Below are 10,720 nucleotides of genomic sequence, written 5' to 3' on the forward strand. Positions count from 1 at the left end.
TCCATGATCTGTTCCTGCACTTAACTTCCTACAGCCCCTCCACATGAACAGTATCTTTACTGTTCTGACATACTACACTTATTTTCACCTCCTGAACTTCACTCATGCTGTTTTTTCTTCTTTCAATTACTCACTCATTCTTCCTCCACCTCCACAAATTATACTTCTTTTTTTTTAAGTAGGCTTCATGCCCAGTGCAGAGCCCAACACAGGGCTTGAACTCATGACCCTGAGATCAAGACCTGAACTGAGATCAAGAGTCAGACGCTTAACCAACTGAGCCACCCAGGCACCCCAAATTATACTTATTTGTAACGACCAAACTTAAATCCTAACTTTTTCATAACTACTCCGATCATTCCACAACTGTGATTTCACCTTTGCCAATCCCATGAAGCATTTAACCATTCATCTAAGCACTAGTGCCCACATTATTACAAGCGTGTCATATGCATTATCTCATTTAATCCTAACATTCCGAAAAGATACATGCTATAATTAGCCACATTTCAAGACTGAATCTTGGAGTGGTTAAATAACTTGCTGAATTAAGGTCACAGAGCTGGTAAGTGCAAAATGGTATTTATCTGCAGTAATAGTAATAACAATAGCAGCAACTAACCTTAAGGAATAAACTATGAGTTTGGACTGTACATTAAGGATATTATCTTATTGTCTTAAATGGAAGTAGAATTGCTATCATTGCACACTCATGTTAGAGATGAGGAATGGAGGCCCGGTGACATTATGACATCTCAAATCAGTGACACATCTTGGTTCAAGGCAAAGTCTGACTGACTCTGGAGCCCATATTCTTCACCAGTACATGAAACTAACAGATGGAGGAAAGAGAAGCAAGGATACTGTGGGTAGAAGTGTTGACATGTAAGGAAGGACAGAAGTAAACACAGCATCATATCGACGAGCAATAGCAGTAAGATAGCAGACGAGGAAGCTATGGGTCCACATTCTCCAGAGAAACATTTGAAACACAACTGGAGGCTGGCTAAAAGAATGTTATAGGAGCTCTGAGAAATAGTCAAAGGTCTGCAGTAGCCAAGGGAACGATTTTTAAAAAGCCACACTCAAAGCAAGAGGAAATTTTATGACATTTTTATTTACCCTTGCCTCACTCCGTCCCCCATGCAGCATGGCAAGATATGAAGGAAATGCTGGCCCAGTTCCTCATTCCCTTTCTCGAACTAGAGAGAATAGAGCACACCTTATTTGAAACATTCTGCCCTATCTGAGTGATACCTGAGTGATGTCTCTCTGTTTCACCTACCTCAGATCTCAGAATGGGAAAAGCCATGGAAATGCGGGAGGACTACAGGTCTTCTAACAGCTGGGGCAAGAGAATATGGGTGGAAGAATATAATGGAATGTAATAGAACATGAGAAGAAGGTGCGGTGAGACTCTGAGAAATTAAGTCTTTTAAATACATCCATGTAGGGGTGCCTGGGTGGCTCAGTCAGTTGAGTGTCTGACTTTGACTCAGGTCATGATCTCACGGTTTGTGAGTTCAAGCCCCAAGTCGGGCTCTGTGCTGGCAGCACAGAACCTGCTTTGGATCCTCTGGCCCCCTCTCTCTCTGCCCTTCCCCTGCTTGTGCTCTCTCTGTGTCTCTCTCAAAATAAATATATATACTTAAACAATAAACAAAAACAAAAACAAAAACATTCACAACATGAATCCAAAGATTCACAACATGTCCTTGTAATTAGTGAAGGTCTGTCTTAATGCAAAACCAATTCACAAAGACTGGTAGAAGTGTGTGTTTATTCAAATGCTCAATATTCAACAGAAATATCACAAGAAACAGGAAAACATGCCCCAATCATAGGAAGAAAGTAAAATGGCAGAAACTATCCCTGAAGAAACACAGGCACTGAATATACCAGACAAAGATTTTTCGACAACTGTCCTAAATATGCCCGAAGAGTTAAAGGGAAACACAACCAGTAAAACAATATATGAACAAAATGAAAATAACAACAAAGAGATAGCAATTATTCAAAGGAAATGAACTGAAATCTGAGGCTGAAAAATACAATAACTGAATTGAAAAATTCACTGTGGGGATTCAGCAGCCGACTCAAGCAGGAAAAAGAAGAATCAGTGAACTTGAATACTGAATATTTAAAACTGAGAAGAAAAAAAATAATGAAGAAAAGTGAATAGAACCTAACTAAGGACATGATCAAGGTAACCACTATGTGTGTTATGGAAGTCGAAGAAAAAGAAGACAGAGAAAAAGGGGCATGAGATTATTGAAACAAATAAAGGCCAAGAACTTCCCAAATTTGGGCAAAGATACAGATATACAAGTACAAGGTCAATGAACTCCAACTAGGCTAAACCCAAAGAGAGTACCACGACACATTGTAACAAATTGTCAAAAGCCAAAAACAGAGAATCTTGGAAGCAGTGAGAGAAAAGTGACTTGTCACATACGAGAGATCCTCAATCAGATTATCAGTGGATTGTTGAGCAGAAAACTTGGAGAGAGAAGGCATGATATATTTAAAGGGTTGAAAGAAAAAAAAAAAAAACATCGAATGAGAATTCCATGCTCAGCAAAACTGTTCTTTAAGAATGAAGGAAAAATGAAGACATTTCCAGATAAACAAAAGCCGAGGGAGTTCACCGCCACTAGACTTATCCTACAAAAAATGCTAAGCGACATTCTCCAAATTGAAATGAAAGAACACTAAACAATAACTCAAATCATATGGAAATATGATCTTTCATAAATGATAAATACATGGACAGACATAATATCAGTATTTTTGTAATTTTGGTTTGTAGCTCTACTTTATATTTTCCATAGGTTTTACAAGACAAATGCTTTAAAAAATAATAAATCTGTGTTAATGGGTACACAATGCATAAAAATGTAATTTTTCGGCATATTAAAATTTATCATTGTCATGTTTTCACCATCCAAACTTATGATCTTGGTATTTCCTTCTTGCCTTTGTATAAGGCCAAAAGCGAGACACTGGCTACTCTGAGAACCTTAAAGCAACCTCCAGGAATGTCACAGACAGCACGACCTTTGCAACCGAATCCAGCAACCAGAACTTCATCGTTGGTGGCTACAGAGCTTCCTGGCGGTAGGAGGACCGTGACACTTGCCCATCTTGCTGCTACCCGGGACTTGAGCAAAAGAGCTCAAGATGTAATTTTTTATTTCACGAACATAAAGTGGACAGTGACAGAGCTGCAACATCAGACAGTTTTTCTATGTAAGTGAAGTTGGTAACAATTTAAAGTCAATTCCTGTAAGTTTAGGGTGCTATATGTAAAATCCCTGTGGGTGCCACAAAGAATCTATCTGTAGTATCTAAACAAAAGGAAATGAAAAGGGAATCAAAATGTGACATTACAGAAAGATCCAGCCAAACACAAAAGAGGGCAGTAATGAAAGAAATGAGGGACTCAAGAAAGATACAAGACATACAGAAAACAAATAGCAAAATGGCAAAAGTAAGCTTCATTCTCAGTAATTACTTTAAACCCTTAGAATGGTAAAATTTATATCATGTATATTTTGCCACAATAGGAGTCAAAGTTCATAAAATAGCACAAGTGATAAAAATATAACATACGATCACATTGGCGGAGGCCTCTAGAGAAGTGGGGAGGAACTTGGATTTTTATTGGAGGTAAATAGGAGTCAACTACAAGTTCTTAAGCAGGGACTAAACCTGACAGAATCAGTGTTTCATGAAAACGTTTCTGAATGAGTTCTGAATATGGAGATCGTGTAGCCGAGGCCTAGTGAGAAGTGCTATAGTCATGGAGTTGAAGTCACGAGAGCAAATGAATCCCCAAGTAAGTAAAGACAGAGGAAGAAAGGTTACAATCAATTTATCTTCCTCTCCAACCAAGCATGCTCCCACTTTAGAGACTTGCTGTTACTTCAGGCTAAAATTCTTTTCCTCTGCCCCCAGAGATCTACATGGTTCACACCATTATGTAACTTGGGCATCTGAACAAGCATCACCTTATGAGTAAAGACTTCCTTGAGTACCTCAGCTATCATATCACTTGTCCGGCCTCCATAATTTGCTATCACCATTATTGTCTTTAAGTGGCCCAGGAAAAAGACCGTTCACAGTGAGTCAGCTCTAAGTCCGTTCACAAGCCCTGCAGGTGGAGATTTCCAGAAAGGTGTTAGGCAAGTCAAATAATGACAATTGCAGTTTTCTGAAAATGGGCTTTTTGAGGGAGCTCAGAGCCTATTTTGCCTCCTTCGGTGGCTGCCAGTTACTGGTTCTCACAACTACCATAGTTGTGAAGCTGTTACATTTTAAGGCCACCACTGAGCCGGGGAGAGGGGAATGAGAACAGAGAAAGTTAAAATACCACAAAGCTCATTGCTTTTGTTGAGATTCAGCCATTTTTCTTGAATAAATAGTTCTTGGATTGTTGAATGACTTTGGTTAATTCTCAGAGTTCTGAAAAAGCTCATTTTGACAATGATTCCTGTGTTCTTGTTAACGTTATTGAGATTTTTTTTTGAGGTCCTTACTCTGGCAATCCAGAAATACTTTCTTATAACTCTGTTTTAATCCTAAACTGTTATTCTAAACAAGATCTAAACATCACCAAACACATTATTTATACGGAGCACTCACAGCCACATATATCGCATTAAGAGCTGTGTGTGTGTGTGTGTGTGTGTGTGTGTGCACGTGCGTGCGCGCGCGGGCGCACGTACACACACAAAGAGTTTTCACTCCATTCTATCAAGAGCCAAGTAGATTGGGGTAAAAGATGAAGATACTTGAAAATTCAGTTGCCTTTCTCCCTGTGAATACCTCGAATATCCCATGCAGGGGGATAGTTATCCAAACCACTGAAACCAGTCCTTGTTCATGTGCCTCAAGGCTTAAAGAAATCATGATTGGTTTAATGAAAACAGAAAGTGACTAAAGAGAACCATAAGCTGCTGCTAGGAAAAGACATTTAATCTAATAAAATTCCTGTTTCTCTTTATGTTTATTTTTCATAGCTGCTATGTTTGACATGACTTTGTAGAACATAGTTTCAAGCAATGTAAACATGTAACTACTCTTCCGACTGTGGTATAATTGCTTCCAATCCCTGCTTAAGTTATGTGAATAGTGTTTTTCTCCTGGCTTGAGTAGAATGCTTATTTCAATTATTATTTTGTGAGTGAAAGGGAGAGAGAGACAGAGACAGAGACAAAGAGCATGCTCACAAGCAGAGGAGGGGCTGAGGGAGAGAGATCATGCTCTGAGCCGAGATCAAGAGTCAGACCTGAGCTGAGATCAAGTGTCGGATGCTTAACCAACTGAGCCACCCAGGTGCCCCTAGAATACTTCTTTAATTCACTCTGGGAAAACCCTTTTGGGTAGCATTGTGCCTTTACAGGCAGTTGGCAAGTAAAATACATACCTCCGGTTTTTTTCTAAGATACATACAAGTAGTTGGTCGTAGGAAAGACCTTCTTGACCAATGTCAATCTAGAGAAAGGAAGATTAAAAGCATGATGTGAAGACCCCAATGCTCTGCCTGTGTTCCCATCAGCTGCCACCTTGATGAAAAAAGAAGCCAGCCAATTATTAGGAGGGAGATGATATAAATAGTGTGAGAAGCATTCTTTGAGATCTTACAAAATATTTCCCCTCATGGTTTCGAGCTCTTACCCTACAGGTTTTTGGATCTCTATTTGCTCACTTCCAGCGATGGGAAAATTGTTCCCCTTTTGAATGGTACTGAACATTAATAAATTCTTGTTGTAATATTGAGTTGAATTCAGGTTCCATGGAATCCTCCCCGCGCACACATATGCACATGCACATATGCACAGGAGTTATGATTTACCCTTTAGAGAAATAAAGAAGGCTTGGCCCTTCTTCCCTGCTCAGGCTTTTGGAGTCAATTCCACAGAAAAGCATTCTATCTGCCTTGGACCAAACTCTAATCCAGGGAACATTGGATCATGGCAGCCTTATACACAGTTAATTTCATATACATCCTATTCTTTAGTCCTCATTTCTTCAGAAAGCAGCTCTCAGTTTTACATTATCTAGTCCAAGACTCCAGACTCCAGCTTGCTGATGCCAGTAGCACAGACCTAGCTCATGCTTCTCTCTGGTAATTAACAGGTCTATTTGGTCAGGCATGCAATTGATTTTAGTCTCTTACGTGGACGTCTTGATAGGTCACCTTTTAAAATGCATTTGGCGGCTTGTGTCCATCTTGCAATGACTTTTAGGCACCTTCCTGAAAATAAAACAAATGGACTTTATAAATAACTTCTATGCCCAGGCATTCAGAAGAGAATGGATCTACCAAAACAGAGGAGAGATGTGAGCCTCTGTCCAAGCTTTACCTTGTATTCCAGCTGCTTGGAAGGATGTGATAAGCTCTTCTCATCTGGCCTCATGTCCCAGGGATGCTGGACATTGTAACTTTTTTTACTTTCTCTTGTCCTGCTGAAAGACAAACTGGTAGAAATAGGTAAGAAGAGATTGTTCTCAGCCAAACAAGATTTTCGCCATTAAAATATAGTGATATAAAACATTCATTTAGTTGGACCAGTGGCTCTCAATCTTGTTGTACATTGGGATTATCTGAAAAGCTTAAAAAAATGATACCTTAATATCAATTCCTGAGTTTCTGGTTGGTGTGAAGCGTGACCTGAACATTAAGATCTTACAAGGTCTACAAGTGATTGTATTGTGCAGTCGAGGTTGAGAATTACTGATTTAGACGATTTTTTGTGTATTCATTTTCCTATTGTTGCTGTAACAAATTACCACCAACTTAGTGATTTAAAATAACACAAGTTTATTATCGTATAGTTCTGGAAATCAGAAGCCCAAAATTGGCCTCACTGGGCTAAAATCAAGGGATAGGGAGCACTATATTCATCCTGGGGGCTCTACAGAGCTCCTTGCTTTTTCCAGCTTCTAGAGGCTGCCTGTGTTTCTTAATTTTTGGCTCCCCTCTTCCATCCTTCAAAGCCAGCAACATAGAGCCAAGTCCTCATGCTACATTACGCTGGTTCTCTCTCTCTTCTGCCTCTCTCCTCCTCTTATAAATACCCTTGTGATTACATTGGCACACCTGGATAATCCATAATAATCTCCTCATCTCAAGGTCAGCTAATTAGCAACCTTAATTCCACCTGCAAATTTAAGTCTCTTTTGCCATGTAACCTGACACATCCACCGTTTCCAGTGAGTAGAATGTAGACATCTTTGGGGAGCCATTTGTGTGCCTACCAGAACTGGACCTGTTGTGGATCATCTGTAATAATTCTGCATGGAAGCAGGAGGGGCTAGATGGAGGAAGAGAAACATATACCAAAGGAAAATATCCAAATCAGCTTTGTTTCTCTTTAGAGCATCTGAAGAGAGTCACAGTCACACATTGATGTCTAGGTGCTCATTTAAATATATATGTAGTCAATAAACACTTTGGACAGAGCCTAATATAACTTAGTCACTAGGTAAATGGTCAATGAATGAATGCACAAATCAAATCCTGTTTCCAATGTACATTTCCTCAAGTTTTTCACACTTCTTTTTCTCCAATTCTCCGTGCCCCAGTAAAACTATTGCTGCCCTGTCAAGCTCAAATCTTCTCTGTGACACAGTTTGAGTAAAGAGGGAAATTTAGATGCTAGAGTGTCCATAATAGGGGTAGAATCTTCAGTAGCAAGGCCAAGTAAAGGGAACAGAGAGCGCAAGAATAGTGGCTAATGCCTTTCAGGCCTCATCAGAGGAAACTGCATTCAGGAATATATGATCTCCTTCTCCTGAGATCCAGAAGTGAAGACAGTACAGGATGTTCTGTACTGTCTGGAAGGTGTCAAAGGTCAATAAGCCCAATGCTATTCAACAAAATTTCTGAACGACAGCTCCAAGTCTGTGCAATTCCATTTTTACCTGAGTTGGTTTTCTTCTCACATCTATCTTTCTAGCACAAAGAATTGGACTTTCCCAGATAGTTCATACGTTCATGCTCTTGGGATCATGAGAATGTGGCCATTTTGTTCGGGGTCAAGAGACCCTGATGTTAATTCAAATGCCAGGGAATGAGCTTTGTTTCTGTCAGAGTTTCTAATGATGTGCTGATTTCAGGAGTTGAGGTTGAAGCAGTGTCTTCAAAAGCCTACAGGAGTGTTAAAGAGGAAAAATGGCAGACACGAAATGATTTTTTATTGTACTATGTGCCTTCCTTTGAGATAACATCCAGAACTCTCAGAGAAAACTTCGCAGGAATTAGGCACCAAAGTCAGCAAAAACATGGTTATTCCTTTGTGACAATGATAACTGACATTGCCATTTTGAGATGCAACTCTGTTGCCTCTATAACAGGTTTTTGCTGGGTACCACTGTATCTGCTGGCCACCGTCACTTCTGCCAGGCACTGCTTCTGCCTCTACTGGGACTGACACTCGGAGTCCTCAAGGCTCCAAAGTTGCATAGAGTTCTATGGCTAAGTAGAAGAAATGGTTCTCCCATTTTATTTACATTTTAACAAAGGGATGGTGAATTAGTGACACAGCCAAATGACAGATACCACAGTGTTCCCCCAAGTCAGTCCTCCTTTCCTACATCGAGGCTATGTAATTGGGCCAAGACTGCAGGTATAGCTCCCTCTCCAATAGGGATGAATTCTCTCCTAGGCAATTTCTCAGTCCCTCATGCAAATAGACTTACATGCAAGGATACGTCTCAATTCTAGTCATGGGCATAGTTTAGACTCAGAATGGGACCTCTTGTTATAGAATGTTGATCTTTACACCCTTCCCAAGTCGTAGCTAAGAGACAGTCTTCTCTCCAGAGAAAAAAATAAAAGGTTGAGTCAAGGCCATGGTAGGAGTTGAGATCTTGGCCTTAGTAACACTTGGGTCCCCACCTAGTAAAGCCTACACCTTTGTCTTAAGCCATCTCTAGGAGTTTCTCACAGATTCAAGGGTTCCTAACAAAGATCACATATCTCAATTATTTTAAGGCAGCCAGGGGGCTTCCTAATTGGGGATTCTGGGAAAGAAGTACTTGAATTGGGGTGAGTAAAATAAAAGAAGGAGAATTACAATTGACACTTAGAGTTTGAACTGCGTGGGTCCACTTACATGCTGATCTTTTCCATAAATACAGTAAAGTACTATACATACGTTTTTTTCTTCCTTACGATATTCTTTTTTTTCCCTTATGATATTCTTAATAACATTTTCTTTTCTATAGCTTACCTTATTGTAAGAATACAATACATAAATCATACAACATGCAAAATATATGCTAATCAACTGTTTATGTTATTGGTAAGACTTCTGGCCAACAATAGGCTATTAGTAGTTAAGTTTTTGAGGAATCAAAATTATACACAGATTTTTGACTGTATTAACCCCTGAATTGCTCGAGGGTCAACTGTATATCAGAGACCATGGATACAAGAAAATATAAATGTTTCTTTTGGCTCCATCGACAATTGGATCCAGAGTCTCAAAGCACTTCTGAGGATAGAAGAAATTGGTGGCAGGTCAAATAAGTGGTTTACAGTTGAAAACAGCCAGTTAATAATTTTGCGATTAACCAGTGATTTGTGTTGAGTTGTTTGCTTTTGAAATATATGCCTACTTGAATAAATTAAGCTACCATTTGTGCCTCCCCGCCCCCAACCTGTTGGAGTATATGTGAAAATAAAGGGTAAATTAATTTCCTAATAGGTAGGACAAATTAGCGGACTCAGAGAAGTCAATGATAATACGGAGATTCAGGAAAGGATCAGTCAGAAGGAGAGGATGGGGATCAAAACTGCAAAAGTAAACTGAACATCATTAGAATTATTTCAGAATTCCTGAGAATGAACCACATGTACAAAAGTGAAGTCTGAAGCAAGGGCATTGCCAGGATGCAGCTTTCTTGGTACCTCTACCTTGCAATGCCTGATTAGAGGTCATGAGATAGATCAGCTGAGTTCTTTTTTAAAGTAGAAAATAATTTTCTTTTTTTATTTTTTAAATATAATTTATTGTCAAGTTAGCTAACATACAACGTATACAGTGTGCTCTTGGCTTCCCACATCATTTTCTTATAAAAAGGCAGAATGCATGGGGCGCCTGGGTGGCTCAGTCGGTTAGGCATCTGATTTCAGCTCAGGTCATGATCTCCTGGTTTGTGAGTTTGAGCCCCGTGTCAGGCTCTGTGCTCATGGCTCAGAGCCTGGAGCCTGCTTCAGATTCTGTGTCTCCCTCTCTTTCTGCCCCTTTCCCACTCATACACACACACACACACACACACACACACTCTCTCTCTCTCTCTCTCTCTCAAAAGTAAATAAACATTAAAAAAAAGAAATGCCCATCTTGAGAGAAGAGACAGTCTTTTGGTTGTATATTATACTTGTTTAAAAGTCATTTGCCAATGACTGCACAGCCCCAGCTGAGATGACAGTGAGTGAACTAACACAATGATATACTAAGGATGGAGAAAAGTGGATGGAGGTAGAATCAATAGAACTTGGTATATAATTAGTTATTGGAGCTTGAGGGTAAAAAAAAAAAGGCATCTAGGATGATCCCAGATAGAAGAATATCTTCCGCTTTATCGATCTAGTAGCCCCCTCCATGCTTCTGGGAATTGTGTCTCTGGCCAACCCAATTTTATGTCCCAGCTGGAGCCTCCATGCTTACGTGTGATCCCCCCCCCCCCCCCACCTCGGGACACATAA

The sequence above is a fragment of the Herpailurus yagouaroundi genome, unplaced genomic scaffold (genome assembly GCF_014898765.1).
Source record: "Herpailurus yagouaroundi ecotype Mexico unplaced genomic scaffold, PumYag 67700, whole genome shotgun sequence".
Taxonomy (NCBI): domain Eukaryota; kingdom Metazoa; phylum Chordata; class Mammalia; order Carnivora; family Felidae; genus Herpailurus; species Herpailurus yagouaroundi.